Consider the following 24761-nt stretch of genomic DNA (forward strand, 5'->3'; position numbering starts at 1 on the left):
AGGCGAACGCAGGCGTGCCTGATGCGTTGGGACGCCATTATAGGGCAGTGCATAATTAAGGAGGTGCAGTGTCATACGCAGCCATACCGTAAACTGTACACAGGAGGTGGACAAAATCCTGCGGTAGGTCAGGTCAACCACTATTGTGCGTACAGGTCCGATGGTTCTTGATTTTACTGATGTTTACGTTATCTTGCGTACTGATCAGGCTGTGAGTAAAGGGAGATGGGCGGCTTAATGTGGGGCTGGGCATCTGCATCTTGTACTGCAGTCTCCGTGCGTATGCATTGATTAGCATATTCTCACAGCGGCCGCGTGCGTGCGTCTGCTAGCTTGCGTTCTTTGCTGAATCACACTTATCATGTTAAATTAAGTTGTTGCTAAAGCTGGTACACACTGATAGAATATCGCTCGCTCCAATGAACGGGCGATATATCTATAGTGCATCGCTGGGTGTGTACAGCGGATATGTCTGTGAACAACGTCGTTCACATACTGTACATATCCGATCTGCTGTGCAGCCCAGCAGATTGGCGATATATCGCTAATAGCCTGTACACTTACATCAGAGATCCAGCGGTGATTGATAGCTCAACTGGTCGGGCAATTTAAATGCACGGTCAGTTAGGCTGTCAAGCCCAGCACATCGTGCAGACGATTGGTATGTGTATATAACACTTTTTGAAAATATTTTCCTTTCTAAAATTTTCAGTGCTGAGAAAATTTTACAGTTTCAAATTCGATAGAACTAAAATGACAGATAACTGTGATTAACTTTGTATCTCAAGTGCGGTGGTCATAGTGAAAACATCTGTTATTATAGAAATCATTGTCATTTGTAGTCACAGAGGGTTCGTACACTGGTTTATTTTCCCTGCACCCCTGGTATGTTCTGTCTGAACGGAGGCTCTGATTCAGAGCCGGATGCTCTGACAGAGCGCTCGCTCTGAATCAGGGCCGTCCTTCTACATTTTTAGAGCGGCCTCCTGGCCGCTCGCATAGCTGTGGGTGACCACCCACAGCTATAGCGAGCGGCCAAAAAGATGGTCCATGGGAACGCCTCCGTCTGGCCAGCCACGTCCCCGGCACACCCACCAAAGGGGGCGTGCTGTCACTCACCATCAACAGCACGCCCCCTTTGTAGCGAGACCCATAGCGACGGTCTGCCCGTCGCTATGCGGGTCTCTCGCATGCGCACGACAGAGCCGGCTCCCTCGTGCGCATGCGCACTGGGCCAACATAGACCCGCTTGCGAGCGGGTCTGAATCAGGCCCAGAGTTCATTGCTGGGTGAATACAGCTCAGCTGATACTGCAAATAGGGACGATTAAAACCTATGGAGACAGTGCTGAGAGTAAATACAGTAGGAGATATAGGGGGAGATTTATCAAAGCTTGAAATTAGATAGAGTGGAGCGATAAAGTACCAACCAATCAGCTCCTAACTGACATTTTTCAAATGTAGCCTGTAAAATGAGCTGATTGGTTGGTACTTTATCTCTCTGAAATTTTCTCCTACAGTCATAAAACATACTGGGAAGTTAATTGTCTTCTGACACAAATACACCTACATGTGCAGGTTTGTGTGGTAGGGAATATGGGGCCAATGCAGTTGATCACAAGTCGGCCATAATTGCTGTAGCATAGGCCCGTATACAATTTGCCTTTTTCGCCGTCAATGCGTGTCGCGTAAAGTTTTTGCTGGGTCCGTTTCCGCCTTATTCAATTTGAAACAGGCGAAACGCCCACACATGCGGAAAGTGGCCAATCACGCGAATCTGGAGGAGGGGTTTTCGCCGGGGGCAAAAACTTATCGGCGGATTGGCGCTTTTTTCTCCAGGGTATATCAGGCTCTGATTGGCAGCTGGTGATCCACCATTTTGATCAGCCTGCAGCGTGGAGAGAGTGCAGTGTCTCTGATCAATTTGGCTTACTAGCAAGGGCACCTTTGGTGAACAAAGTCAGCAAGAGAGAGCAGCAGCAGCACCACCACCATCCAGTGTGACCAGCAATCCAGGATCCAGTGGAGAGAAGACAGCATCTGGGAGCAGAGGAGCCAGCCCGTGGAGGAAGATATCTGGTCCTATTTCTATTTGCACAGGTAAGTGCAATCTGTCTCTATACCATACCTGCCTACCCTCCCGAAATGGTCAGGAGCCTCCCGAAAATCGGATGTCATTCCCGACCCCCGGAAGAGGGGGAAAGGCTCCCGGCCGGCGCAGCCCGCCTGCACCCCCCGCATGCGTCCGCTCCTCCCCCGCCGGCGTCACCACTTACCTGGTCAAAGTGGCTGGGCCGGGGAAGCTGATGATGCGATACGCGCTGAATCAAGTCATCGTGGCCACGCCTCCGGCTACACAACGCTGATAATATGTGTTGTGAAGCGGGGGAGGGGCCGCGATGACGCGACGATGCGGCCACACCCGCTGTTCCGCCCCCAAACTGGGTCACGCCCCCTTTCCCCCCACTGCAGTGCCGAGCTGGCTGCCTCCTCCCGGAAGAGGCAGCCAGTTTGTCGGCAAGTATGCCCTGTACCCTAGAGACCCTACCCTCGCGCAGACACTGACCCTTACAGCTTTTGCATATCTCTACCATAACCCCCCCACCCCACCCTGTTAGCCCATGCACAGTAACACCACCCTGACCCATTTACTCACATAATAACCGCAGAAAATTAATAGTGCCCTCTCCCTTGTAAGCCCATCCTGCCCCATGCACTGTCATAGCCAGTGCTGGACACCTACACCCTTGTCCCTTGTAGGCACATGCACAGTAATACCAACCTTCACCATGCACGCACATAGCCCGTGCAGAAAACCTATAGTGACCTCTCCCTTGTAAGCACATGCACTGTAACACCATCCCTATTGCTCACTATCGTCTTGCAAACTAATTACACCCAGACCCATGCACTCACACAGGCAGTGCTGGATCCAATTGGTCCCTATCCCCCTTTATGCCCATGCAAACTAATTGCACCAAGGTCCATGCACTCACACAGGCAGTGCTGCATCCCGATTGGTCCCTATCCCCCTTTATGCCCATGCAAACTAAGTGCACCCAGACCCATGCACTCACACAGGCAGTGCTGCACCCCTATAGGTCCCTTTCCCATTTTATGCCCATGCAAACTAATTGCACCCAGACCCATGCACTCACACAGGCTGTGCTGCGCCCCTTTAAAACCCTCCCCCCAATATTATTTGCATCTGCAAAAATGTTTTCCTTTAATAAGTACAGTATATTTGCTTGTTGTTAAGTTAATTTAAAATGCATGCAAGGTTTAACTTTTCCCAACCCCCCCCACTTAGTAAATACATTTTTTGCTTAATTTTTACTCTTACACTACCATAGTCCACTTCTCCTCTGGCCAATTAGACCTGTAGCTAAATGATATTGCCAATTTCGGACACCATACTTAAATGATGTCACTAGTTAATAATTGTAAATAAACAGTACATGTACTCCTAAATCATTTTTATTTTTTATTTTATTCTCTGTGCCTTTAATGTTTTTTATGTATATTTCACCATTTAAAAAAAAAAAAATTTAAATATATTTCTTATTATATTATAGGTTTGAATTGAAGAAATGCTAAAGGAGAAGAGACCACATTCATACAGTTTGTCCCGCTCTTCTGACGAGTCCACCGAAACCAGTGACGAGTGGCAGGCGTCACAGGAAGAGGGGTCAAGACAGATGGAGAGGAGTGCGGCGGGGACAACACAAAGACAGGGCCGTGGAGATCGTCCCACACAGGTATAGTAATGATATCACAATACCACACACACACACACACACACACAAAAAAAGAAGTCTATTCAGTAATAGTGACGATGTTGCCCAGAATATTTTTGGGCAACATCCTCACAAATTTTTAGCAACTTAAATTATTTATGGTCCCTATTCAGCAAAATTTTGTGTAGGGACAGCGGTGGTTGTAACACGCTGTCCCTGTGATATTACAGAACACATTGTTTTTTGTCTGTCCAGGCTTCCCAGTGACCGCTGAGGGGAAAGTACAGCTCTAGTCTGTCCAAATAGTTTGACCAGGCTTTATATTAGACTGTATACATGTATATTTATGTACTTTAGTATTTAAAATTTATATATACATTTTAAATCAATAGCACATAAATATACATCTATATACAGGTTAGTATAAAGCCTGTATGCACAGGTCAATCACCTTTGGAAAGTTTAATAGACTCTAATTGGTTTTACTTACCGGCGATCACCGTGAGGCACAGACGGAGAGTGGGGGCCGTATTCAATTAGGCTGCGAAAAGTTGAACTTGGCGATAAATTATCGCCAATGATGTCATTTTCGCATGTTGCAATTATCCCCATATTCAATTACAAAGACTTTTCACCGATGCAAAATGTCTTTGTAAAAAAAAAAAAAAAGTTTTCACCATGTTTCACATGGTGAAAAATAGTGCAGAATTGAGAATTAGGGGTGCAGGCTTAAAAAAAAATAGCCTGCACCCCTGGGAATGTCAACAGAAAATTATCTGTGTCAAAAATACTTTCAAAATAAAAAATGGGGACACCCCAAAAACTTAACTTGAATTTTGGGGTGTGCAAAAAAAATAATAATTGAGGAACAAAGTTTAAAATTAGCGAAATAGGCTCAGGGGGGTCCCCATGTATGCCACAGGGGTTTTGAAAAATGCGGGTAGTAGCGGCAGGTGCATTTTAGAAGAATATTCAAAATGCACTTTAGGGACTTAAAAATATGCTTGCACCCATTTTCATGTACTCCAAATTTGATAGGAATAGTTTTTTTCCACAAAAAAAATTGTAAGTGCTATTCCTCACCCATTATGCACCTGCCGCGGCTATTACATATCCCGACTTCCTTCAGCAGGTAAAAATGGGGGTACCCAAAGTTAACCCCCATGTCTACACATCTTTAGGGGGGTCCCAGGAACAATTCCCGAAAATTCCCTTTTTATACCAAAACTTACCATTCCGCCGGCTGTTTTCGTTGATTCCTAATTGTATACGGGGATAAAGTGGGCACGCACCCGATACTTTATCCCCGGAAAATTGCGATGTGGAGCAAAAAGTCCAGCACGGACTTTTCACTCCAAATTGAATACCCCCCTGGCCAAGCTCACAAGATGGTGCAGGGACTTATGGGAAATAATCCCTCTGTCCCTGTATTTTTCGGGAGATTTAAGGCATTTTCTTTATATAACGCCATTCTCAAATGGCGTTATATAAAGTAATGTTTTATCGAGTGATTTAAGACTTTTTGCTATGCTGAATAGCAACAAGTGTTAAAGAACTGTAGAGATCAATATCTTATCCCTACAGTGCAGAGATGGGAATAAGTGGAGAAGACAATTGTGTTATCTTCTCCATTATCCTATAGCTGAATTTGGGATTTCCATATAAAATATGGGATTCATAGATTCCGTATTTCATATGCTTAAAAATCAATGCTAAATAAACCCCATAGACAATAGGGTGTAAATTTACTATACTCACAGTTTTTAGAAGGAGTATTAAAAGTGATGTTGCCCATAGCAACCAATTAGATTTTAGTTATTATCTTATAGATGGCAATAGTTAAATGTGAATTAGAAATGGAATGGCTGCTATGGGCAACACAACTTCTAAAAAGCATCTCTAATAAGATTGACTAAATTAACCCCTAAAGGTCTGTCCGGCAAATAATAAATTATTTTTACAATATGGATATCTAAATTGTTAATAATATATTTTTTTTAATTACGGCAAAGAGATAATGGTGAAGATATACATTTCTCTTCTCCATTAAATCCCTGTTTGCATAGTACCGCACTGTAGGGGTCAGGCCTTTGACCTCTACAGTGTTATAACAGTTTGCTATTCTGAGTAAAAAAACAAAGGGATAAATCATTTAAAAAAAATATTTGAAATAACACCATCACTGATTGGCGTTATTTGCAAAAAAAAATATTCAGTATCCTTAAAACTGCAGGGACTGATGGCAATTTTCCCAGAAGTCCCTGTAACAATGTGTAACTCAGCTCAGTGTCTGTGACTGCTTTCCGGATGACCGGCGACAGCTAAGTACAACTAGTCTTTTTTCCAACCTTTTCAAAAGTGTTAGACATGTGTATACAGGCTTTATACTAGGCTGTACAAATGTATATTTACAGTCAAGTGCATAAATATTGGGACATTGACAGAATTTTCATATTTTGGCCTCTATTCACCACCACAATGGCTTTGAAATGAAACAAACAAGATGTGCTTTACCTGCAGACTTTCATATTTAATTTGAGGGTAATTACATCCAAATCAGGTGAACGGTGTAGGAATTACAACGGTTTCTATATGTGCCTCCCACTTTTTAAGGGGCCAAAAGTAATCGGACAAACTAAACAATCCTAAATCAAACTTTCACTTTTTAATACTTTGTTGCAAATTCTTTGCAGGCAATTACAGCCTGAAGTCTGGAACGCATAGACATCACCAGACACTGGGTTTCATCCCTGGTGATGCTCTGCCAGGCCTCTACTGCAAATGTCTTCAGTTCCTGCTTGTTCTTGGGGCACCTTCCCTTCAGTTTTGTCTTCATCAAGTGAAATGCATGCTCAATCGAATTCAGGTCAGGGGATTGACTTGGCCATTGCATAACATTCCACTTTTTAGAATTAAAAAACTATTTGGTTGCTTTTGCAGTTTGCTTCGGGTCATTGTCCATCTGCACTGTGAAGCGCCGTCCAATGAGTTCTGAAGCATTTGACTGAATATGAGCATATAATATTGCCCGAAACACTTCAGAATTCATTCTGCTGCTTTTGTCAGCAGTCACATCATCAATAAATACAAGGGAACTAATTCCATTGGCAGCCATACATGCCCACGCCATGACACTACCACCACCATGCTACACTGATGAGGTGGTATGTTTTGGATCATGAGCAGTTCCTTTCTTTCTCCATACTCTTCTCTTCCCATCACTCTGTACAAGTTGATCTTTGTCTCATCTGTCCATAGGATGTTGTTCCAGAACTGTAATGGCTTTTTTAGATGTTGTTTGGCAAACTCTAACCTGGTCTTCCTGTTTTTGAGGCTCACCAATGGTTTACATCTTGTGGTGAGCCCTCTATATTCACTCTGTGAAGTCTTCTCTTGATTGTTGACTTTGACACATATACACCTACCTCCTGGAGAGTGTTCTTGATTTGGCCAACTGTTGTGAAGGGGTTTTTCTTCACCAGGAAAGTAATTCTTCTGTCATCCACCACAGTTGTTTTCCGTGATCTTCTGGGTGTTTTGGTGTTGCTGAGCTCTCCAGTGCATTCTTTCTTTTTAAGAATGTTCCAAACAGTTGATTTGGCCACACCTAATGTTTTTGCTATCTCTCTGATGGGTTTGTTTTGATTTTTCAGCCTAATGATGGCTTGCTTCACTGATAGTGACAGCTCTTTGGATCTCATATTGAGAGTCGACAGTAACTGATTCCAAATGCAAATGTCACACCTAGAATCAACTCCAGACCTTTTACTTGCTTAATTGATAATGAAATAACGAGGTAATAGCCCACACCTGTCCATGAAATAGCTTTTGAGTTGATAGTCCCATTACTTTTGGCCCATTAAAAAGTGGGAGGCACATATAGAAACCGTTGTAATTCCTACACCGTTCACCTGATTTGGATGTAATTACCCTCAAATTAAATATGAAAGTCTGCAGTTAAAACACATCTTGTTTGTTTCATTTCAAAGCCATTGTGGTGGTGAATAGAGGCCAAAATATGAAAATTCTGTCAATGTCCCAATATTTATGCACCTGACTGTATGTGCGATTATAATTAGTATATATATATATATATATATATATATATATATATATTAAAGTTATATATTAAAGCACATAACTATACATGTGCTGCGGCTAGTATATAGTCTGTATACACGTCTTAAAATTTGGGGATTTAGGAGAAGTACTTACTTTTTTTTCAAATAGGGACAACAAAGGCTCTTTATAGAAATGTATTTTATTGCTGGCCAAGAGTAATACCTATTTCTTTGTAAGACTCTCCTATAAGGATTATTGTTGAACTGTAGAATTCCCTTAGAATGTAAGCTCTCACGAGCAGGGACCTCTTCCCTCATGTGCTTCTCTTTACATTTTCTTCTACTCTCTACTCCCCATTAGGGCACCTAACACGGGACCGCCAACTCCCGGCAGCTTATTGTGAGTGCTTTAATCACTATTTCAGCTATGTATATAAGTCGTGTCCTTGTCCTGCACTGTAATGTACTGTAAGTTACTTGTTTCTTGTTCACCTATTAGTTCTATGTACTATGTAAGGCGCTGCGGAACACTTGTGGCGCCATATAAATAATGGATAATAATAATAATAATAGCAACTCAGTGCATGCCAGAGCTATGGTTTTCATTCTTATGGGCCAAAGTGTTGTAAGACATTTGTGTATTTCCCCTTTTAAGTAAGTGTGAGTGTTTCATGTTCCTCACTGTAGTTCCTTTTTTTTTCAATTTTTTTATAGTAGTGGTACAGTTGTGTTTTATTAAATCTTGAGTGACAATATTAGCCGAGTAACATGCAGTTCCACTCTAAGCTCAGAGGCTACTTAATCTTTTGCTAAAGCTTATTTATCTGAGTCATGGGTGGCACTGCATGTTACACTGCAAATAAATGAATGCAGAATAAACTAAAGATGAAAGTTGAACTAATATAAAAAATTGTTGAAAAAAAAAGGAATACAGAGACCATAAATAGAACCTAACATATATAAATTTCATACTGCCCTAGTGTTTTTTTTTAACTCATTATAGATAAATGTAATTTATCAATTTTCTTTATATACCGCATAAACACGTGTATTGTAGTGAGAATTGTGGCAGATTATTTTTTTTTAAATAATGATTCTTAATTATTGTTTGTTCTGTATTTTAATAAATAAAAATGTATTTTATTTATTTACAGCCCAGCAGGACAGAAGGCATCTCTTCTTCCCAAGAAGGAGCAACTGAAGCAAGTGGAAAGTCATCCAAGAAGCCAAGGAAGATCCGCTTCAGTTAGACAGAGAACAACGCGCTCATCGATGGAATCTAAAAGCATTATGACAAGATCTTCGGTCAACGTGCTCAAAATACATCGGCCCGGGAGAAGAGGAACATCTGGGATGAGGTTGCGTCGAAGGTCACCGCATCCTCTGGAAGATATCGAGATGCCGACGTGTGCAAGAAGAGGTACACCAACTGCAAGAGACAAGCCAAGGAAAAGATGAAGAAAGTTCAAGATCTCGGAAGAGGAACCGGAGGAGGACCACCTTTAACCATTCTTTGGCTTCCGTGGGAGAAGATCCGGGATCACATGAATCCTATAATGGTGACAGGTGTACAAGGCTTACTGGACAGCCGCAATCAAGAAACACATCTCCTAGATGGTAAATTATCTAAATGTAAAAAGTATTGAATCAAATCTATCAGAAATTTTATGTAAACAAATTTTATTGTATTTTTAGACAGAACATCTTCAGCGTCACCAACAAAAAGGAGAATGATGGAACCCCATACAGAAGAAAGGACATCATCTGGCAGACAGAGGGATTCGACATTGGGAACGGTCCAAACGAAAGGTAGTGGTAAAAATATCTTAAGTTTGCATTTTATTCAATAAAATGTTTATCTAATTTATATTGGTTTTTTTTTACATTTGCGTGATTTTTTTTAAATTTTTTTAAATATTTTATAGATTCAACACGAAGAGCAAAGACCAAATAGCCCACGAGACGAAAGGAGAAAACGGCCATGATCCAGTCTTCAATTCGCCGTGAGAAGGAGCCAATTCCATCAACTTTCCCCAGCATCAGTTTGGATTTTCCAGGTCCAAGATTGGAAGGTAATATATAATATTGTTTCACTTACAAACAGAGCATTTAAATTACCGGCCATCCCAGATACTGGCATAGGCAAACGCAGGGGGGGTTTCCATCTGCCTGGAAACCCCCCTCCCCAGCCCACACCATGACCACAATAGAAATAGTAATATAATAGATTGTTACTAGTGCTACATGTTCTTCTCAGTATCACAAATGAAATAATTAGCACCACATGTGGTTCTTTTAACATGTATCAGCCAGTAATAAATAACCTGTGCACCAACTAGAAAATCTGGAAAACAGGCACTATTAGAGATGCACTGCTATAGTGCCCAATATGTACAGATACAGTATGTCATGGGCAGTGCTAGGTTCTGCTGCTGCTCCTCCAGGCTCCAGGACTTGCTCCAATAGTCTGGTATGGTGCTCACATCCAAAATAAATACATTCAGCTCAGGCAAGATGGCTTACTGACGCATCTAATGGGTTACTGTGATCGCTAGTCCTTTATATGCTGGAATTATTGCACACAATACACTTTGTATGACGCTTATTAAAGCTGGTTAAGTACTAATTCTGCCCTCTTCATTGACAGGCCACACTCACTCTAAAATTAAGGCTTTGGAAACCCCCCCTCTGGAAATCCTGCGTTTGCCACTGACTGGAACCCCTCATTCTCCTAAAAATCATCCGTTCATCCCTAGCATTGTGTTGATTGTGTGTCTTCATCGTTTCTCCATATCTCTAATGCAGGTAAAGTGATCTGGAGAAGTGATAGAAGAACAAATGCTAGTGCAAGTTATATTTTAAACAATTGGGTATGGTATGTAACATTTTAAATGTTCAATATTTATTAAACAGACAGCAGGATTCAGGATCAAATTGAGGATACACCAGCAACTGTAGTGGAACCTGGAAGACCAAGATTTGAGGAAGATTTGGGCATAGGGATGCCAGAATTCAGCGAACAACAAGGTAATTTTTTTTTTATTTTTTTTAAAACACATCTATAATTAATTTAGGGGTTTGCTAATTACAAAAAAGTTAAGTAGATACTTGATTTTCAAGAAGGATGTGTTTTTATGTTTTTTTTTTTTTTTTACCATATTACATTACGCAAGAAGGACCAATGACCAGCACTGGAGGAGCTGGTCGTTGGACCTTCTTTAGGACTGGAGGAGCATCGGCAATTGGACCTTTCTTCAGGCCGGATCTCCTACAGGAAGATGAAGATGATGATGAACAAGTGGACGTGGCAGAAGATACAACAAGAAGACCGACTCCTGTTGATAATTTGTTTTTTATTTAATTTATGTTCAAAAATGTTTACTATAACATTTCTTTCAATTTTTTTAAAAGGTAGAACTTGGGGAAAGTTTAGATTCAGCATGTGTACATGGGGTTGTTGTCAGCATCCCAGCATGTGTGATGGTGATGCTCCGAATACTGCTGCAGAAATCCTGTAAAAACAGGATACAAGCACTAGTATCCAGACCTTCTGTGTGGGGTTATGTTCTTTGCTTAGCGTGGTATAGCGGAATTAGGTATTAGGGGTAGCCTAAAGGTTAGCCACCATGGAGGGGGTATTCGGTTTAGAGATCGGGGGGGCGGAGGTTTAGTATATGAACTAGGTATGAGGGATTAGGTTTAGACAATAGGAAGGGCTAGTGTAGATCCAGGTAAAATAGTAATCTTTAATTTCTATAGGTTTTGTGATTTTGGCTTTGTGGTTGCTGCTGTCTGCAATTTGCGCAACAGCATCCAGACAGCCAGGATTTGTAAATTAAAGACGCAAGTTATGTCATATGGCATATATATATATATATATATAATTTTTGTTTCTTTTCAAGTGGAACAACTCCAAGTTGTAAGACGACTTCAAACTGGACTCCCGCCAGCACAGGTGCAGAGGATTGACGGCATCGCCCAGGAAATGGATGATTGTCAGATCAGCTTCAGAGACACCTTTGACAGAAGACTGGAGCAAATGGACAGATCAATTGGAAGAGTACTAGAGGTAGTACAAGAAGAACAGAGGCAGAAAAGACTAGGAGATGAGCAAACAAGGGAGACCATGAAAACCTTCGCCGAACAGCTGAAGATCATTACCATCACTCTCAACAAACTCGTGGAGAACTCTGAATGTGTAGTGTTGAGTCAAACTTAGATCGCCCCTTAGAATGTAAGCTCCTGTGAGCAGGGTCCTCTACCCTCTTGTGCTGCTCCTTACTCTACCTTCATCTACTTCTTACTTTCTACCAGGGCACCTAACACTTGGTTGCTTTGCATTTTTGCTTATCTGGGTGTCATGGTTGCGAATGTAGCAATGTCTATTATCCATGTCCTGTAATGTATTGTACTGTACTGTACTGTAAGTCACTGTAAATCAATCTATTTGTTTACGTACTTTGTAAGGTGCTGCGGAATACTTGTGGCGCCATATAAATAAACGATAATAATAATAATCGCCAACAACAGCCTCATCGCCACATCCCTCCAATAGATCTCCAACCAGATGACACTCTTCATGGCAACACAGCGGACCTCTCCAGTTCAAGGAGCCTATGCCCATGCAGCTCAACAGCAATGGTTTACCCCGAATGCCCAACAATTGCAACAGTATCCTGGAGGATACATCTACCCACCGGTAGCACCGCCTCCAATTCCAACAACACAACCACCAGCACCAAGCAGAAGAATAGAGGAAGATCCGGAGGAGCGTCAACCATGAAGATACGATGGAGGTCATAGTTACCATGAAGAGTGGAATATACAGAGGAAGAGACCCCATGAAGAATCATCGAGGGACACATTTTAAACGGTGATATTTTTCCATTTTTGTTTTTTATTTTTCTGAAAATGTTTTATATTAACATGTATACATTTCTCCCAAACAATCTAGGTACACAATAGGGAGTGAGGGCGTTAGATAATACATACGCTTATGTATTAATCATGGGCCTTAAGTGAGCGTTCTGAGCCCACTTTCTTTATTTTTTTTATGACAATGAATGTGTTTGTAATGTATATGTATAGTATTTATGTGAAAGAAATGAACTCACCGTCTGTGTTTTTTTTTTTTTTTTTTTGGTGTTTGGAGCCTTTTAGTACAAATCTTGCTTTAATTATCAAGTTTGGAAGAAGAATGAAAAAATTCAAATGAGTTTACTGGATCGGCCGTAATCTTGGTGAGTTAACATGCACAAATAGCCATTGTAATGATTTTGTATAATACACAAAAGTTGACTATGCTAGTGATTGTAAAACACTACACTGGATCAATTTTAAAATTGTAAAGGTTTATTGTTTAGGTATCACTATGCTTATTACATTTTTATACTTTCACATTAGTTTTTCTATAACTCAGCCCACATGACTCCACACAGGTCAGGTTATCTGTGGTCTCTAAAACAGTAGACAGGTGTAGTCATGAGTCCATGCCATTAATGTACACAATGTACATGGCATGCAGGATATATTTAATGTGTAACTTTTGTCCAGAGACCTAACAAACATGCACTGTTTGGACTTCTGAGGACAAAGTTATGAAAGCCTCAACTTCACACTTAAACACGCATATAATTGCTGATAAGGTAAGTTTCCACTTCACCCCATTTACACAAATGCATTAAACTAGTCTTGAAGCCAGCGGACGATATATCGACCGCCAGTTTACCTAAAGGCATAATCCCGGGAAGGAATATAACAGAGACGACAATATACCTACGCCTATGTTCATCCCGTACCCCACCACACCGTTCGTAAGCTAATGGGTAATTATTACAAGTAGCCTGGGGGGGGAAGTTTAGGGACCCCCGGGGGCATTTATGGCACTCATCCACTTAGCGTTAATACTGAGCGATTGCACAATTACAATATCGCATTCGTGCAAGCGCTCAGTAATTTGCCACAAATAGTGAACATTTATGTTGGATGCGACAAGCGTTGTGCACTCCCGCTGGTCTCATCCCACATCAATCATCGCCCAAACATGCCGTACACCCTTATGATAACGTCAGATTGAGCATGGTAGGGAAATTACTAATGTGCCTACACTGAACGTTCAGTGTAGGCACATCACAAACATGGAAACGACAGCACGATTGCAATGTTGTAATGTTGCTGTCATTTCCATGTCTTTTTGTGAATGTGTGCCTTAAGGGTTAGGCACAACCCCGGGAAAGGTTTGCCTAGGGGAAGGTTTAGGCTGTGGAGAGGTGTAGGTCAGGTTTAGGCACCCCTGGGAGGAGTTTAGGGTTATGCAATATGGGTGGAGGAAAGTTAGCGTTAGGCTCCAATAAGGGAGGTATGGGGGAAGGAGTTAAGGGATACCTTATAGACTTACCTTGTCGGCATTTTCACTGTTCTTCCTCCCGGCACCTGTATGACATTCGCCTGGCTTATATCTGGCAGGATATCATACAAATTCCTTTCTAAATACATTCATGATTGGTTGCAATGTTGAAGTCAACTATGCAACTTGTAACGCAATGCTTGTTTTGTTAATGCAGCAGAAGGTGTCATATCTCCTGGTGCATTTGCAAAACAGCACGTATCTTAATACCTTCACTGCCTGTGAGTAGCTTTATCCTACCAATCTCAGAACCTTATATTGTTATTGGAGTTGTACAGTTAGGGATAATTTGTCCACATACACATTTTGCTTATATGTTTAGTTGTACACTTACTACTTTGTCAAATCTTTGTTGCTACCCAAAAAAAATAATAATAATAATTTAAATCTATTTTCATTTACAAGCAATTACCTTTATCATCAAGAAAAGCTTGAAAAAAGATAATTAAAGATCATGCACAGATTTGTTGCAGAAAAATAAGTGTGTTAGCTATAATATATTTTATTTCTATCATTTTCAATGTTACTTTTTGTACAAAATAAAAGTTTTCATTTAAACCTTATTTGTCTGTTTTTATTTTTAGAGTGATAAGTTTAATGTAAAAATTTGTAACATATGTTTTAATAATTGCAGTGCTGCTGCATTTATTAATTATACACATTTTTAAGAATATTTTTAAGTCAGATTAAAAATATTCAAGGTTATGTAGAACCACAGGACTTGCAGTTACAGTGGTTGTGTTAACCACTGTATTTGCAATAAATATCCTTAGTTTTTACTACTGAAATGTATAAGAACCAACCAGGTAACAGCTGTTACTGCGTTGGCCAGGGGTTGATACTCTAATCAAAGGTAAGGTTAATGCTCAGACACGGAGCGATGACAACTATCAGATGATCGTTGTGTGTTGGCCCTGCATGTCCAACACATGCATTAAACCCCCCACAAAAATAAAACAACCAAAAATCAACGATCTTGGGTCCCTATTGTAAACAGGCTTAACTGGTCAATATCAATATTGCATGGGCAACGTATTTGATCGCTATGTGAAATATTACATGAATAAAATACAAACATAACAGGTGATGTGAAAAGCAACTATGTGTATTAAGTGGTGATGCCCTGAGAAGGCCCAGCCAGACCAACCCCGGGGGCCCTACGCAGAGGTGGGCTGGGGGGCAGGGTGCCATCTGCCCCCCGGGCCGGTACAATCCTGACACTTTGGGGCCGCCGGCAGGCAGCCAGCGGCCTCGCTCTGTAATGCTGTCAGTCGGAAAGCATTCTCTGCCTGCTCCCCGGCCGGTGGCAGCGATGACCCCACTGTGTGCCTGTGTCTCTGCCCCTCGCTGCAGTGAAGGGGCAGCATATCTCTGGCAGCGCCAGAAGCGCTGTGTGCAGCAGGGACCTGGCTGGGAGCACGACGCTGTGTGCAGAGCAATCCGGCTGGGAGCGCGACGTTGACCTCGTGACATGTCATGCTACCTGCCGCAAAGAGGAGCCGCCAGCCACCCGGGAGAGGACCAGCTACCAGAGGACCTATTAAATGGTAAGACTCAGTGAGGGGGACAGAGTCTGTGAAGTCAGGAGGTTTGAAAGTAAGGGGGCCAGGTGGCTGGAAAGAGGGGGAGGGGGCAGGAGGCTGGAAAGAGGGGGGGGCAAGAGGCTGGAAAGAGAGGGGGCAGGAGTCTGGAAAGACAAGAGTGCTGGAGGCTGAAAAGACAAGAGTGCTGGAGGCTGGAAAGACAAGAGTGTTGGAGGCTGGAAAGACAAGAGTGCAGGAGGCTGGAAAGACAAGAGTGCTGGAGGCTGGAAAGACAAGAGTGCTGGAGGCTGGAAAGACAAGAGTGCTAGAGGCTGGAAAGACAAGAGTGCAGGAGGCTGGAAAAACAAAGGGGCTGAAGACTGGAGTCATGAAATGCTTGGCAGGGACTTGTTGGATGAGGTGGAGGTTGGGGCACATGCGACAAGGAGAGAATGACAGGAGGGTATATATGACATGGGGAGAATAAGTAGGATACATGTCACAAAAATTAGGGCACGAGCACAAGCCATTTACAGACGACCCAGCTGGGGTCACATGCTTATGCTTGCCCCCCAGGATGAAAGTTGCCAGCCAGCCCCTGGCCCTACGCCCAAACGCTCACCCCAAATGTAAAATATACCAATTATAAGGCCTCATGATAAAGGCACATATAAATTATGTTAAATGTAAGGCCTCCTGATAAAGGCACATACATAAATGCATCCAAATTGAGAGCCAGCTTACCTGGGAGTCACCCCTGGGAACTCCAACTAGCACTACTAGAACCAGCATGCCCTACTAATGCTGGCTCCTTCATGCAACTCATAACAAACAAACAAAAATGGCAGCTGCTCAATCAATCTAGCAGTACTAATCAGGTGCATGAAAGGGAGGGGTCATACTAAGTAGAAAAAGGAGGGGGGTTTAACCCCCTATTGTTCCTCAGCACACTGAATAATACTTGCAACAATATATGAAGACTATATGGTCATAGAAATTCAGAGATATTGGTTGCATGCATTTGCAAATACATGGGAAGCTGCTAGGCCACGCCACAGCTTCTCTGTCACTAGCAGTCCCTAACACTAAGGGGTTCACGTCCAGGGCACAGTGCACCCCAAAAACCGTCCAGCCCAGGACCCCCCCAGGGCATCACACGAATAATGGAAAAAGAGTGACAGTGTAAAGTATAGATGTGTAAGACTAATTAATAAGTGTTGAAAAAAGGAGTTAAAATATATGTAAAATATTACATGAATAAAATACAAACATAACAGGTGATGTGAAAAGCAACTATGTGTATTAAGTGGTGATGCCTTGAGGAGGCCCAGCCAGACCAGCCCTGGGGGCCCTACGCCCAAACGCTCACCACAAATGTAAAATATACCAATTATAAGGCCTCATGATAAAGGCACATATAAATTTTGTTAAATGTAAGGCCTCCTGATAAAGGCACATACATAAATGCATCCAAACTGAGAGCCAGCTTACATTTCATGTAATAACCACAAACACTTAATTATATACACAAAGATAAATATACATATATATACAGACACACATACATACACACATATATATATATATATATATATATATATGCATACATATATACAACTTGGTGTGGTATTCAATTTTTTCCAAGCAAACCTCCCCGCAAAAAAATAGCCGGTTTTCGCCTACATCGTGTGTTTTATGTAGACGAAAAAGTATTGTCTGCGCCCCCACTTTTACCCTCAATCAATTGCTAAGGAAGCAAAAACAACATCCGGCTAATTCAAAACAGGCGAATAATAATGTCGGAAATGGGGAAATCAGTCTGGATCCTCCGAAAAGCTGCACTTACATAGGGAATCACCATAGGGATGTACTAGTACCCCTAATAAAGCTATTATGGGTGCTTAATTTATCTCATTTGAATCCTATTAGCCACTTTGCATAAGTGGTGAAGAATAGTATTATTTATTATTATTAAGGAGAAACTAACTAGTCCCAGCACATTAGGGGTACTTTAAAATGCGTGCTCGGATATTTTAAAGTTGCTAAATTGTACTTTTAAAAAGCATAAAAAATGCAGCAGTTGCAACACCTGCAATCCCATAAACACCTGTTCCATACTTGGGGACTACCCAGAAGCCTATTTAGCTAGTTTTTATACTTCTCCCCCAAATTCATACTTTTTCGTCCCAAAATGAAAAGTGGTTTTTTGGGGTGATTGTAATTTTTTTTTTTCTTAGACACATTTACCCTTTAGGGGGCTGTCCCAATGGTGCACAGTGGTTTCCAGACATTTGCACCTCAACAACGCCAATCTGCACTTCTATCCGCCTGCTAATCAGCGGCAAATCTTTTTCACCTATTACATTACGAAGAAAAAAATTCTTATTACAACAAACACTATTCAGTATATTGATATACTATTAGTAATGTAAAAGAAAATTTTTTCTTTGGTGTTCTCCACTCTGCATGTGAAGAAAAAAAACAGTTGAAAAGTACTTTGAAATCGGCAATACTTTTTCGCCTGTTTAAATTGAATACCCGAACAGGCGAAATCTCATCATTTCCTATGGGGAACGGATGACCAGACGAAAAATGAAACCGGCGAAAACTTTTCACTTGGTTTTTTGGCGAAAAGTCGGAATTGAATACGGCGAAAACTTTTCGCCCAAAACACGTGAAAACGGCTTTTCGCTCCAAATTGAATACGGGCCATAGTGTGCAAGGATATTCAACCGTATACAGAGTTGTGACTGGATTGCCCCGTTCTGCACACTGAAATAAGGTTAGTTTATTCATTGTATATAGGACCAGAAGGCTCAGGTGGCAAATAATGTAACAATGTCCACTGAATTCATGATGCCCTACAAACAGGAAATGCAGATATCTCATATTCCTGTTTCTGTAAGTGGAGAATAACATGCTAGGCAAATGTAGTTTTGTGAGTTATTTTCATCTACGGCACCATTTTTTCAGGAGGGGGAACCCTGTTTTTGGGGCTAAAAGGTAGGTCTTCAGTGGTGCAAAATCTTGCATCTTCAGATGGAGTAGTTGGGTCAAACGTGAAGCGTTTCTTGCTGAGAGTGGGTTAGGCGCGTTAAAGTGTCTACTTTGCACCCATATGCAATAAGGTTAATTTTGCAGGACAAGGTAATTGAAGGAATGAAGAAGGCACATTTATAGGGACGTACAGACACATGGCAAAAAATGACCGTATCAGGATAAAATGAAAGTCAAGCTAGCCACAGACATAGCGATGTGCTCACAGATCCGACGACGTGTACGATTTGAACTCTCCACGAGAGCTCCCCGACAGTCGTGAGCACGATTTGGTCCAAAAACATGCCAATTTGACTTTCAATCTCATAATCCATTGGATCGTACGATTCGTGAGTTTCATCTTGACTTCCCCAAAACAATAGAAGAGGCTCTTCATAATTGGTGGGAAATTTAAATAATAACAAAGGGAGGGGCTAGCCAGGGTGTATAAAAAGCAGCCACCATTTTAACCCTGTGCACATTCTGCTCTGATACTAGTGAGGCTAGGTTTATACCAGCTGAACCCTGTACATTGCTACTGTGCTCTGCTTTGTATTTGGCTTTTACCTTTAACAAAGTGTGTGATCTACTGTACCTGCAAGTGTGCATTCTGTCCTGTTCCTGAATTCTGTGCTGATGCATCCCTATCAGTATAAAGTGTTGGTCACCCAAGCTGGGGTCCAGTTGATCCAGGAGAGGGCCCAGCGAAGGAAAAGAACATGCTGGACCAAAGAGTGGCTGCAGCAAAGGGATACCCGCTCTCACATGTCCCTGCTGATGGAGATCAAGGACAATAACCCAGGCGACTACCGCAACTACCTGCGCATGGATGATGCCACCTTCCAGGAGTTGCTGCATCTGGTGACCCCCCACATCCGGAGGAAAGATACAAGGTGGCGGAGGGCAATCCATGCTGAAGAGAGGCTGGTGTCTACCTGAGGTACCTGGCTACAGGAAGGTCATTTGAAGACCTGAAGTTTGGGACACTCATCTCATCTCAGTCGTTGGGCGTCATCATTCCGGAGACCTGCAAGGCTATCGTTAAAGTGCTGCAGTACCAGTATTGCAAGGTAAGTTAAAAAAAAAAAAAACCACACATTTGTTTCTTGTGAAAGAAAAAAAATTTTTTTTTTCTTTCTATTTAACTCTTTATATAACTGTGACAGCCAATAAGGCTGCATTATCAAAACTGTGCTGCATAGCAGTCATGAACATTTGTGTGGCAAGAACACAACACTATGTAATTTTAAATATATTACATAAACATGTGTATAAAACTATAAACAGTACAAAACAGCATTATCACCAAATTTTATCAATCCCAATAGCAGGGGCGGATTGGGAATCTAAAGTGGCCCTGGAAAAAAGTCTGAAAGTGGCCCTATGTGTGCACGCCTTAGGCGCGCGACCTAAAAGTGGGTGTGGCCTTGTGGCAGGGGTGTGGTCTAATATGAAATGCCCACAAGCCACTCCCCCCATTTTTGTCATGCTAGGGGCATGCCCACAGCCATAGCTGATAGCCATCTCCCCAGTCCCACTCGCCAGTGAATAAGCACAGCAAGCATGTGAATGAGCATTTTCTTATCTACATGATTTCTCTGCAACAAAGGAACCTTGAAGAAATGTATCCTCCCAGGACAGGCAGTGTCTTGAGTCAGTATTTACTATTCATGCAGGAGATCACATGGTCTGGAAGCTGCCTGTTTGTGTGGTAATAAAGAAAATGTCATCATCATGCAACAGAGGTTCAGCCCGATAGTAAAAGAAGTTTTGGGACAGGACAAATGTGAGTTTCCAATATCAAACAATTTTATATTAATAAAATATATTTGCTAATTTGGTTCCATTTGCATCAGTAATATGGTTTCATTAGATTTGTTGTCTTACTGAAGATTATTGTCCCCCAGTCTTTTCTTCTAATAGTACCAGCAGTCCTACCGTCCTCTATGTGTGCCTCCAGCACCATCGCCTTGGGTGTCCCCGATGCCATCATCCTGCGTCTCCCCAGTGACATTATCCTGCTTCTCCTAGCACATATAGCCCCACACACAGATCATATTCCCTTATTACAGAATAACACCCCCCATAGATCATCATTAATTCCCCCCCACCCTAGGCACTCCCCCCACACACAGATCATATTCCCTTATTACAGAATACCCCCCTCCCCCCTCAGATCAGAATAATTCCTCCCACCAGGCATTCCCCCATGAGACAGATCTCTCCTATCAGCCACCTCCATTAGGTGCCAATGTAAGTCACCCAGTCAGCCAGGATAGAGGTGACAGGTACAGGATCAGGACAGAGGGGCTAGGACAGAGGTGACAGAGCAAGGAAAAAGGAGACACATTACAGGGCCTAGACAGAACAGAGGGGACAAGAGAGAGGGGTGACAGGGTCAGGATAGAGGTGACAGGGCAAGCAAAGATGGGACTGGAGTGACAGGGCCAAGACAGAATAGAGGGGACAGCAGAGATGGGTGACAGGGACAGTGCAGAGGTGACAGGACCTGTACAGAAGTGACAGGACCAGGATAGAGGTGACAGGACCAGGACAGAAGTGACAGGACCGGGACAGAAGTGACAGAACCAGGACAGAGGTGACAGGACCATGACAGAAGTGACAGGACCAGGACAGAGGTGACAGGACCAGGACGAAGGTGACAGGACCAGGACAGAAGTGACAGGACCAGGACGGAGGTGACAGGACCAGGACGGAGGTGACAGCACCAGGACGGAAGTGACAGGGCAGAACAGAGGTGACAGGACCAGGACAGAAGTGACAGTGCAGAATAGAGGTGACAGGACCAGGACAGAGGTGACAGGGCCCGGACAGAAGTGACAGGGCAGGACAGAGGTGACAGGACAGAAGTGACAGGGCCAGGACAGAGGTGACAGGGCCAGGACAGAAGTGACAGGGCAGGACAGAGGTGACAGGGCAGGATAGAGTGACAGGGCCAGACAGAAGTGACAGGGCAGGACAGAAGTGACAGGGCAGGACAGAAGTGATAGGGCATGACAGAGGTGACAGGGCAGGACAGAAGTGATAGGGCAGGACAGAAGTGACAGGGCAGGACAGAAGTGATAGGGCAGGACAGAGGTAACAGGGCAGGACAGAAGTGACAGGGCCAGGACAGAAGTGACAGGGCAGGACAGAGGTGACAGAACCAGGACAGAAGTGACAGGGCTGGACAGAGGTGACAGGGCCAGGACAGAGGTGACAGGACCAGGACAGAAGTGACAGGGCAGGACAGAGGTGACAGGACCAGGACAGAAGTGACAGGGCTGGACAGAGGTGACAGGGCCAGGACAGAGGTGACAGGGTCAGGACAGAAGTGACAGGGCCGAACAGAGGTGACAGGGCAGGATAGAGGTGACAGGACCAGGACAGAAGTGACAGGGCCAGACAGAGGTGACATGGCCAGGACAAAGGTGACAGGGCAGGACAGAGGTGACAGGGCTGGACAGAGGTGACAGGGACGGACAGAGGTGACAGGGCAGGATAGAGGTGACAGGACCAGGACAGAGGTGACAGGGCAGGACAGAAGTAACAGGGCAGGACAGAGGTGACAGGGCATAGGGCAGGTTAGGACACAGGTGACAGCACCAGGACAGAAGAGACAAAACCAGAACACAGGCACAGGACAGTGTCAGGACAGAACTACCCCCTTCTTGGGCTCACTTGGCACCCCCTCCCTCGGCACTACCCTCACTCTTACTGGGCACACTTAACAACACCTTCCGATTTTACTGGACACACACAGCAACCCCTGCCAATGTCTGTGGCCCCTGGCTCGGCCCAATGCCTAACGTCAAGGCACAAAGCCTGTTCCATTGTGGTCAAGTGGAGCGAAGTGCAGCAGCGGGAAGGAGAGGAGAGAGGACCCAGCCAGGAGGGGGAACAGCAAGGGGTGAAGAGCCATTCTTCTCTGCTGTAGACTGCTGCTGACTGTCATATAGTGTGACAGGAGTAGCGGCAGCCTGCAGCAGCAGCTGCAGGGAGAGCGCCTCTCCAGCCTGTCGCCTCCCTGCAGTGAAGGCTCTGCTGACTGAGTGGGTTGCCCGGGCCCTGGCTGGCTGCTTGTCCGGCAAGTTACTTACCCCACATGCCGTCACTGCCGCCGGCCAAGGACCAGTGTCAAAATGCTCTTCCCACCAGGTCATGTGCTGGCACCCGGCGTCTGACATAGCTCTCTTCGGCAAAGCCTCTTCTCGCGATAGAGGCAGGCCGCAGGGAGTTGACAGCCAGGCTGCCTGTCATGCTGCAGAAAAAAAATTACAGCCAGGTGACGCAATTCAGGGGACGGGGCCACAGTTGAAAAGCGGCCCCACAGACCAAAAGGCCCACCGGGATTTTCCCCGCTAAAGGTAAGGGCCAATAGGTAGCCTGCTGTATGCTATGCGGCGGGTCAGACACCAGATTGAACAGGCCAAGACACACATGGCACAAGTACACATTGTGGCCCCGGCTTCCAGCAATCTGTACTTGTGCCATGTTTGTAGTGACCTTGTCCAATTCTTGTCATCACCAGTATATAGCATACAGCGTGCACCTATTGGGAGTGATGAAATTTGGTGATAGTACAGAAGAAGCCAAAAAAAGACATTAAGAGTAACATGGCAAATCCTCCTCTGCATCCAGCAGAGCATTGTAAATGGTGCTGCTTGTGTTTGGGGTGCTGGGTGGGGGAGTAATCTCCAACTGGGCTGGGGGGTGCCTGACATAGGCATTTGGAGCAGGGGAATAAAGCATAGGGTCAGTAATATAGGTGGAGTCGTGCAAATTACTGCTGAGGGATCGAATGAGAAGCTGATAGATGAGCCTATGGAAATTTTTGGAATTTACACATTCATTTTTCTCATTTGACTATTAATGTGAGCAGTAAAGCCGTCAATAGCATCAGGGGCTTTTTGAAGGAAGTTTTCTGCTTTTTGTAGAAACAACTCCTCCTGTTCTGTGTGTTTTTGCTTTTTTTTTTTTTTTTTGGGGTGGTATTGAGGAGGATGATGCTCCTGGTTCAATGGGTGTGGCCACTGTGGTGAAGTTTTCCACCTCGCTGTCCCAGATCAAAGTGAGGTCCGGCATAATGGACAAATCAGGATCTTGGGTGGGAGTCTATATAGGAGAAAAAAATAAAAAAATAAAGTTATGTTTATCTAAAAAATAATTTTTCTATTTTTGCAGTTTCCTAACACCGTGAAAGAGCATTGCTGAAGATTTTGAACAACGTTGGAATTTCCCTAATTGCGGAGGAGCCATCGATGGAAAACACTTCTGCATCAACCCACCTGCCAACACCGGATCATATTACTACAACTACAAAGGCTTCTTCAGCATCGTTCTCATGGCAGTGGTGAATGCCAAATATGAATTTTTATTTGTGGATGTCAGCAAGAATGGCCGTGCTTTGGATGGTGGGTCCTTCAAACAGACTGTTGTCTACCAGAAACTCACCAACAAAACCCTCCACTTGCCATCACTGGATGAGACAAAGCACGGCCTAAATTACATTATCGTCGCAGACGAGGCTTTTGCATTACATGAACATGTGATGAAGCCATTTGAACAGAAGGGCTGACCAGAGAGAAGAGGATATACAACTATCGTCTATCCCGGGCAAGGCGTATTGTGGAAAATGCATTTGGAATACTCAGCAACCGGTTCCGCATTTTCCACACCACCATAAACCTACGTGTGGAGAAGATAAATTGGGTCGTGTTGGCGTGCTGTGTGCTACATAACTTTCTGTGAAGGAGAACTACACAACGAGGACCAGTCCCAGCTAGACCAGAAGATGTAGGACCTCCAGAGGAGATTGCCCAGTTTACATCAGTGTCTGTACCGACAAATGCAACAACATCAACAGCACGTGCCAAAGAAGTGAGGGAGGAGTATATGGCCTATTTCAACGGACCATGCGCAGTCCCCTGGCAGGAGGGCTATCAGTGAGATAAATGACTACAGTGGACAACTGTGATTGAGCAACAAAAAAGCTTATG

Source organism: Taudactylus pleione, unplaced genomic scaffold (genome assembly GCF_031769625.1).
Source record: "Taudactylus pleione unplaced genomic scaffold, aTauple2 ptg000191l, whole genome shotgun sequence".
Taxonomy (NCBI): domain Eukaryota; kingdom Metazoa; phylum Chordata; class Amphibia; order Anura; family Myobatrachidae; genus Taudactylus; species Taudactylus pleione.